Here is a 9,195-nt window from a genome sequence, read left to right on the forward strand (position 1 = left end):
GTTTATCTTTCAGAAGAACGCCCGGATCGAGAGGTATGAGACCTCCGATAAATTCTATGCTTGCAAGATGGAGGAGAACTCATCTGTCAGTGAACATGTGCTCAAAATGTCTGGGTACTCAAACCGTCTAGCTGAGCTGGGGATTGAACTCCCGCAAGAGGCTATCACTGACAGAATCCTTCAATCACTGCCGCCAAGCTATAAAGGCTTTGTGTTGAACTACAACATGCAAGGGATGAACAAGTCACCCGGCGAGTTGTTTGCGATGCTGAAAGTCGCAGAGTCTGAACTCCGTAAAGAGCATCAAGTGTTGATGGTGAATAAGATCACTAGTTTCAAGAGAAACGGCAAAGGCAAGAAGGGTAATTCAAAGAAGAGCGGCAAGCCTGTTGCCAATCCGACGAAGAAACCCAAAGCTGGACCTAAGCCTGAAACAGAGTGTTACTATTGCAAGGGTATGGGTCACTGGAAGCGCAATTGCCCCAAGTATCTGGCAGATAAGAAGGCGGCCAAAGAAAAAATCAGGTATATTTGATATACATGTTATTGATGTGTACTTAACCGGCTCTCGTAGTAGTGCCTGGGTATTCGAAACCGGTTCTGTTGCTCACATTTGCAACTCGAAACAGGAAATGCGGAATAGACGAAGGCTGGTGAAAGATGAAGTGACGATGCGCGTAGGAAATGGTTCCAAGGTTGATGCAATCGCCGTCGGCACAGTTTCACTTCAGTTACCATCTGGATTAGTTATGAACTTGTATCATTGTTATTTAGTGCATGCGTCGAGCATGAACATTTTATCTGGATCTTGTTTATTGCGAGACGGTTACTCTTTTAAGTGAGTGAATAATGGTTGTTCTATTTCTATGAGTAACATCTTTTATGGTCGTGCACCCAATGTGAGAGGATTGTTCATATTGAATCTTGATAGCGATACACACATACATAACATTGAGACCAAAAGAGTTAGAGTTAATAATGGTAGCGCCATATTTTTGTGGCACTACCGCTTAGGTCATATTGGTGTAAAGCGCATGAAGAAACTCCATGCCGATGAACTTTTGGAGTCACTTGACTTTGATTCACTTGACACGTGCGAACCATGCCTCATGGGCAAGATGACTAAAACTCCGTTCTCCAGAACAATGGAGCGTGCAAGTGACTTGTTGGAAATCATACATACCGATGTGTGTGGTCCAATGAGCGTGGAAGCACGTGGCGGATATCGTTATTTTCTCACCTTCACTGACGATTTAAGTAGGTATGGTTATGTCTACTTGATGAAGCACAAGTCTGAAACATTTGAAAAGTTCAAGCAATTTCAGAGTGAAGTTGAAAATCATCGTAACAAGAAGATCAAGTTCCTACGGTCTGATCGTGGGGGTGAATATCTGAGTTTCGAGTTTGGTGCTCACTTAAGACAATGTGAAATTGTTTCACAGTTGACACCGCCTGGAACACCACAGCGTAATGGTGTGTCCGAACGTCGTAATCGTACTTTATTAGAGATGGTGCGATCTATGATGTCTCTTACTGATTTGCCGTTATAGTTTTGGGGTTATGCATTAGAAACAACTGCATTCACTTTAAATAGGGCACCATCAAAATCCATTGAGACGACACCATACGAAATGTGGTATGGCAAAAGGCCAAAGTTGTCGTTTCTTAAAGTTTGGGGATGTGATGCTTATGTCAAAAAGCTTCAGCCTGAAAAGCTGGAACCCAAAGCGGAAAAGTGTATCTTCATAGGTTACCCAAAAGAGACAGTTGGGTACACCTTCTATCTCAAATCCGAGGGCAAAGTGTTTGTTGCTAAAAACGGAGCTTTTCTCGAGAAGGAGTTTCTCTCGAGAGAATTGAGTGGGAGGAAGATAGAACTTGACGAGGTTGTCGAATCTCTCATCACTCTGGATGGTGGCGCAGGGCAAGGGGAAACCTCTGTCGTTGCGACGCCGGTTGAGGAGGAAGTTAATGATGATGATCATGAAACTCCGGTTCAAGTTTCTGTCGAACCACGCAGGTCGACGAGACCACGTGCTGCTCCAGAGTGGTACGGCAATCCCGTCTTATCAATCATGTTGTTGGACAACAATGAACCTGCAAATTATGAAGAAGCAATGGTGGGCCCAGATTCCAACAAATGGCTAGAAGCCATGAAGTGTGGACTTTGGAGGTACTGCCTGAGGGCCGCAAGGCTATTCAGAACAAATGGATATTTCAGAGGAAGACGGACGCTGACGGCAATGTGATCGTTTATAAAGCTCGACTTGTGGCAAAGGGTTTTTCACAAGTTCAAGGAGTTGACTACGATGAGACATTCTCACCCGTAGCGATGCTTAAGTCCATCTGAATCATGTTAGCAATAGCTGCATTTTTTGATTATGAAATCTGGTAGATGGATGTCAAAACGGCGTTCCTTAACGGTTTCCTTAAGGAAGAATTGTATATGATGCAACCAGAAGGTTTTGTCGATCCTAAGAATGCTAACAAGGTGTGCAAGCTCCAACGATCCATTTATGGACTGGTGCAAGCATCTCGGAGTTGGAACAAACGCTTTGATGAGTTGATCAAAGCATTTGGGTTTGTACAAGTGGTTGGAGAATCTTGTATTTACAAGAAAGTGAGTGGGAGCTCTGTGGCGTTTCTAATATTATATGTGGATGACATATTGCTGATTGGAAACAACATAGAGTTTTTGGAGAGCATAAAGGATTACTTGAATAAAAGTTTCTCTATGAAGGACCTAGGAGAAGATGCTTACATTCTAGGCATTAAGATCTATAGGGATAGATCAAAACACCTGATAGGACTTTCACAAAGCACATACCTTGATAAAGTTTTGAAGAGGTTCAAAATGGAACAGTCCAAGAAGGGGTTCTTGCCAGTTTTACAAGGTACGAGATTGAGTAAGACTCAGTGCCCAGCAACTGATGAAGATAGAGAGCATATGCGCTCCGTCCCCTATGCTTTAGCCATAGGTTCTATCATGTATGCAATGATGTGCACTAGACCGGACGTTAGCCTGGCCATAAGTATGGCAGGTAGGTTCCAGAGTAATCCAGGAGTGGATCACTGGACAGCGGTCAAGAATATCCTGAAGTACCTGAAAAGGACTAAGGAGATGTTTCTCGTGTATGGAGGTGACGAAGAGCTCGCCGTAAAAGGTTACGTCGATGCAAGTTTTGACACAGATCCGGACGACTCTAAGTCGCAAACCGGATACGTATTTATTCCTAATGGGGGTGCGGTAAGCTGGTGCAGTTCCAAGCAAAGCGTCGTAGCAGATTCTACATGTGAAGCGGAGTACATGGCTGCCTCGGAGGCGGCTAAGGAGGGTGTCTGGACGAAGCAGTTCATGACGGATCTTGGAGTGGTGCCAAGCGCACTGAATCCAATAACCTTGTTCTGTGACAACACGGGTGCCATTGCCTTAGCAAAAGAACCACGGTTTCACCAGAAGTCCAGACACATCAAACGACGCTTCAACCTCATCCGCGACTACGTCGAAGGAGAGGACGTAAATATATGCAAAGTGCACACGGATCTGAATGTATCAGACCCGCCGACTAAACCTCTTCCACGGCCAAAGCATGATCAACACCAGAACTGTATGGGTGTTAGATTTATTACAATGTAATTCGCATGATGATGTGAGGGCTAGATTATTGACTCTAGTGCAAGTGGGAGACTGTTGGAATTATGCCCTAGAGGCAATAATAAATATAGTTATTATTATAATTCCTGTATCAAGATAATCGTTTATTATCCATGCTATAATTGTATTGAATGAAGACTCATTTACATGTGTGGATACATAGACAAAACACTGTCCCTAGCAAGCCTCTAGTTCGCTAGCCAGTTGATCAAAGATAGTCAGTGTCTTCTAATTATGAACAAGGTGTTGTTGCTTGATAACTGGATCACGTCATTAGGAGAATCATGTGATGGACTAGACCCAAACTAATAGACGTAGCATGTTGATCGTGTCATTTTGTTGCTACTGTTTTCTGTGTGTCAAGTACTTGTTCCTATGACCATGAGATCATATAACTCACTAACACCGGAGGAATACTTTGTGTGTATCAAACGTCGCAACGTAACTAGGTGACTATAAAGATGCTTTACAGGTATCTCCGAAGGTGTTTGTTGAGTTAGTATGGATCAAGACTGGGATTTGTCACTCCGTGTGACGGAGAGGTATCTCGGGGCCCACTCGGTAATACAACATCACACACAAGCCTTGCAAGCAATGTAACTTAGTGTAAGTTGCGGGATCTTGTATTATGGAACCAGTAAAGAGACTTGTCGGTAAACGAGATTGAAATAGGTATGCGGATACTGACGATCGAATCTCGGGCAAGTAACATACCAAAGGACAAAGGGAATGACATACGGGATTATATGAATCTTTGGCACTGAGGTTCAAACGATAAGATCTTCGTAGAATATGTAGGATCCAATATGGGCATCCAGGTTCCGCTATTGGATATTGACCGAGGAGTCTCTCGGGTCATGTCTACATAGTTCTCGAACCCGCAGGGTCTGCACACTTAAGGTTCGACGTTGTTTTATGCGTATTTGAGTTATATGGTTGGTTACCGAATGTTGTTCGGAGTCCTGTATGAGATCACGGACGTCACGAGGGTTTCCGGAATGGTCCGGAAACGAAGATTGATATATAGGATGACCTCATTTGATTACCGGAAGGTTTTCGGAGTTACCGAGAATGTACCGGGAATGACGAATGGGTTCCGGGAGTTCACTGGGGGGGGGGGGGGGGCAACCCACCCCGGGGAAGCCCATAGGCCTTGAGGGTGGTGCACCAGCCCTTAGTGGGCTGGTGGGACAGCCCAAAAGGCCCTATGCACATTGGAAGAAAAATCTAAGAGAAAAGAAAAAAAAGGAGGAGGTGGGAAAGGAAAGAAGGACTCCACCCACCAAAGCAAGTAGGGCTCGGTTTGGGGGGGAGTCCTTCCCCCCTTTGGCTCGGCCGACCCCCTTGGGGCTCCTTGAGCCCCAAGGCAAGGTCCCCCCTCTCCCACCTATATATACGGAGGTTTTAGGGCTGATTTGAGACGACTTTTCCACGGCAGCCCGACCACATACCTCCACGGTTTTTCGTCTAGATCGCGTTTCTGCGGAGCTCGGGCAGAGCCCTGCTGAGACGAGATCATCACCAACCTCCGGAGCGCCGTCACGCTGCCGGAGAACTCTTCTACCACTCCGTCTCTCTTGTTGGATCAAGAAGGCCGAGATCATCGTCGAGCTGTACGTGTGCTGAACGCGGAGGTGCCGTCCGTTCGGCACTAGATCGTGGGACTGATCACGGGATAGTTCGCGGGGCGGATCGAGGGACGTGAGGACGTTCCACTACATCAACCGCGTTCACTAACGCTTCTGCTGTACGGTCTACAAGGGTACGTAGATCACTCATCCCCTCTCATAGATGGACATCACCATGATAGGTCTTCGTGCGCGTAGGAAATTTTTTGTTTCGCATGAGACGTTCCCCAACAATAAGATACGCCTCGTTCCGACTTACGGATAAAAAGATACGGGCATATTAATATACTTATATTTACTGGAAATATCTAAAACGAAATAAAAACCTAAAATACTACATGGGCCGACAGGGGCGCAAAATAGCAATCGGATGCCTGGGGGAGGAATAGGGAACAGGGGAAAGGGAGGCTTACCTTGGGCCGGATCAGACCGGCCTGGTCGGCTGGGGAGGCTCCTGGGCCAGGGAGCGGTGGCCCACTGGAGTTGGGCCGCAACTAGCGACCCGGGGGCGAGGTGGGCCGCGAGGCCACGTGGGAGGCCGAGCTGGTGGTTGGGCCGGCCCACAGCGGGGACGGGGCTGTGGCGAGCGGGAGGGCTCGCGTCTCCTCCCTCGTGCTCCCGCGAACCACAGCAGGGCGGCGCTGGCTCCCGTGGCGACGGAAAGGGGCTCCGGCAAGGGAGGGGCCGGTCGGATCTGGTGGCTGCGGGACCCTTCCCGGCGGCGGAGGACGGGGCCCGGAGCAGGAGCAATCCACAGGACCGGTGCTGCGGCGGCGGACGGAGCGAGGTGCTACAGCTCCTGGCGGCCGAGCTAGCGCGGGCGGCGGCGCACTGCGGGGAACGGCGCGAGGGCGACGACTCCGGTGGCGGCGGCGGGGCTGAGATCCGGCTTGCCGGCGGGATGAGCCCCGGCGGCCGGCGACCAGCGAGGGGTGACACCGGGAGGAGAGCTCGGGCAGGGAGCTCGAACGGGGCGGCGGCGGCTCGGGCTTGCGCGGTGGCGCGATGCGGGCTCGGGCGGGCTCCAGATGGGCCTGGCGGGCCCACGACGGCTGGGGCTGGTGAGGGAGAGAGTGAGTGTGGGGAATTAGGGTTAGGTGGTGCGGATTTCGAGGAGGAGAGAGGAGTGGCTCTCTAATTAATGGCATGGGGCTATATATAGACAAACGGGGGGGCTCGGTTAACCGGAATCGCGTTCCGGATCCAACCGCGGGGTCGGATTCGGATGATTCCGAACGCGGGACATGCTACGTGGCCGTGTTGTGTAGACATCCGGAGACGAGAGGGGAACAGGCGGCGCGGCAACGAATTTTAAAAACTCCGACAGACGTCCGAAGAATAACCGAAGACGGTGCCGCTACGGTCGACCGTTCGGGTACCAGACGGACTCCGGCCGCGGCGAAATTCGACAGGCGGTCTAGCTAGACTAAAATAAGACCGCACGTCAAATCTCGACCCGATCAGAGAAAGTTTTACGCACGCTTTAAAAACAAGGTTTTGACGGTGTCGCGGGCGCGTGCGTGTGCGGTCGGACTCAGAACGGGCAACGACGAGAACCGTCAACTACTAACGGATGCAAGTTTTGAAAACTGGCGGCACGGAGATGCCGATGCGATGCAGATGATGCGCATGATGCGATGATGATGCGACAAATAAAAATAGACACACGACGAATTCAGAAAGAAGGGAGAATCTTCTGGAACGTCGGCATCGGGCTGTCACAACTCTCCTACACTACAAGAGGATCTCGCCCCGAGATCCAAGAATGAAAGGGGGAGAGGATGAGAAAGAACAAGAGGTAGAACTTAGTCGCTTCTTTGACAAACGAGTGAAATCAACAATCCTTGAAGGTTGCAAAGAGATGAGGAATGATATGAGAAAAATCAAGAATTCACGGAAAATTTCGGCAGCACTTCGGTAGGAAAATGGGACAAAAAAATTCGAAAAGGTAGGAGAATTAGACAATATACATAACCAACAACTAAATAGAACAAGGGAACACCATGATCTTGATAGAACAAGAAGCTAGACCCAAAAGAGCAACATCACAAAGCCTCCGGAACAATAGAATAGGAACTAGCTCAAGCGGAAGGAGAGAATGAAGAAAGGAATGACAACTATCATCACGATAGAATTGAAGAGCCTCCGGATAGAAGAATAGACGGAGTAGTTGGAAAACCCACAACGAAAAGAACAAGATAGTAGTGGGCTTATGAAGATCATCTCAACATTTATGAGGTGACAACCAACCACTACAAGAACCAAGGATAGATGAACGCAAAGATATGAAAACTTCTTACACCAAGAGGATACATTGAGAACTTGGATTAATGACAAGCACCATGATAGCGTAATCCATAGGAAAAGCTTTAGGTGAAATCCAACCAAGATAACTCAACGAAGAAATCATGGGTTGAAAATATCTCATGATCATAGAATTGGTGGGTTTAATTATCTCATACTTGAAAGGAAATCTCTTCAAGTCTCCTACACTAACAAGAATGCTATAACACCACCTCAAAGGATAAAGGAAGAACAAATGCACTTGGGAATGCAAGAGAAGAAAACTTGAGGTTCTCCAATAGGACCATGAAGAACACTTTGAGAATGAATTGATATCATTAGCCACTCCGGAAGAAGAATTGAAATCATTTGATGAAACAAGAATAAGAATTATGTTAAGCTAATCCTTCATCAAGTTAAATTGACGACAATCAACGGATTTAGCATACAACTTATTTCTCTTGAAAGAGTCTTGAAGAGACAGAGAGATAAATAAAGCACAAAATAGAAGAAATGTTGCAAGAAACACCGGTAAGAATTCACAATTGAATGGGAACACCACGAATTAATGGAGAAACATGAGAATGAAGAGCTCATGAGCCACCTGAGAGAAAACTTGAAAAAGACACCGGATAATCGAGAGACGAACGAAGAGGCAACAGTTAGGAAGATTTGAGGATGAAAGCTGAAAACTGAGAACGAAGAATCTTCTAAAATGATGGCCTTCGGAGGAACGAGAAATAAAACAACTCAGAAATGCACCGGATCGCAAGAAAGGGATTACTCATGATTGGAACAATTAAGATGATGGCACCAAGCTGAAATGATTAAACTCCAAGAGAATGAACCAAGATTTGAGAGAAACACTCCTCCGAATTGCAAGCTGAGAACGATGACGAGGAACAACACCAAGAATAGCTGAGACACTCCGGAATAAGAAGAATGCAAGGTTGAGCCAAATCTGAGAATTAATACAAATAGATCTTGAAGAAGTAATAAGACTGATGAAATTCATACTTACGTCATAGTTGAAAAGATTTAGAAATTTCCGGGAAAAAATTAGAAGAGACAGGAAAGATCCTGGGAAAGAACCTGTGGGTTATGGGCCTACTGAAAGAAACCACCGTTAGAAAAGATTGCTAGAACGGGAGATATTGCACCGGTACAAGAAAACTAGATGAGGTTGAAAACCTCGAAATAATTAAAAGAATTGAAAACACGAAACTTCCGAGATATCTTCAACACTCCGAATGAAAGAGAGGAATGAATAACCAAGATAGGCTAAAAGAATCTCCAACGTGAAAAAGAATTACAAGGATAATTAGGATATGATGAACACGGATAGCTGAATTAAATTCACCGGTAAGGATGATAAGAATGAACAAATATGACACGAAGCTCCTGAGAATCTTCACAATGAATCACCGGTTACGAAAGGAAGAAGAGATAGCGAAAGCCTCACTGAAAATAAAGGCACTTGGATGAGAATTGAATCACTGAAGAAAAAGGGCGGGAGGGCGGGGAAAAACAAAGACAACATGGGACAAATGAGATGAACTCCGGAATAAAATGAGAGAATGATCTGCAACAACTGGAGAAGATTGAATCCACTTGGAGAGAAACACACCG

Source organism: Hordeum vulgare, chromosome 1H (assembly GCF_904849725.1).
Source record: "Hordeum vulgare subsp. vulgare chromosome 1H, MorexV3_pseudomolecules_assembly, whole genome shotgun sequence".
In the NCBI taxonomy this organism is placed as follows: Eukaryota; Viridiplantae; Streptophyta; class Magnoliopsida; order Poales; family Poaceae; genus Hordeum; species Hordeum vulgare.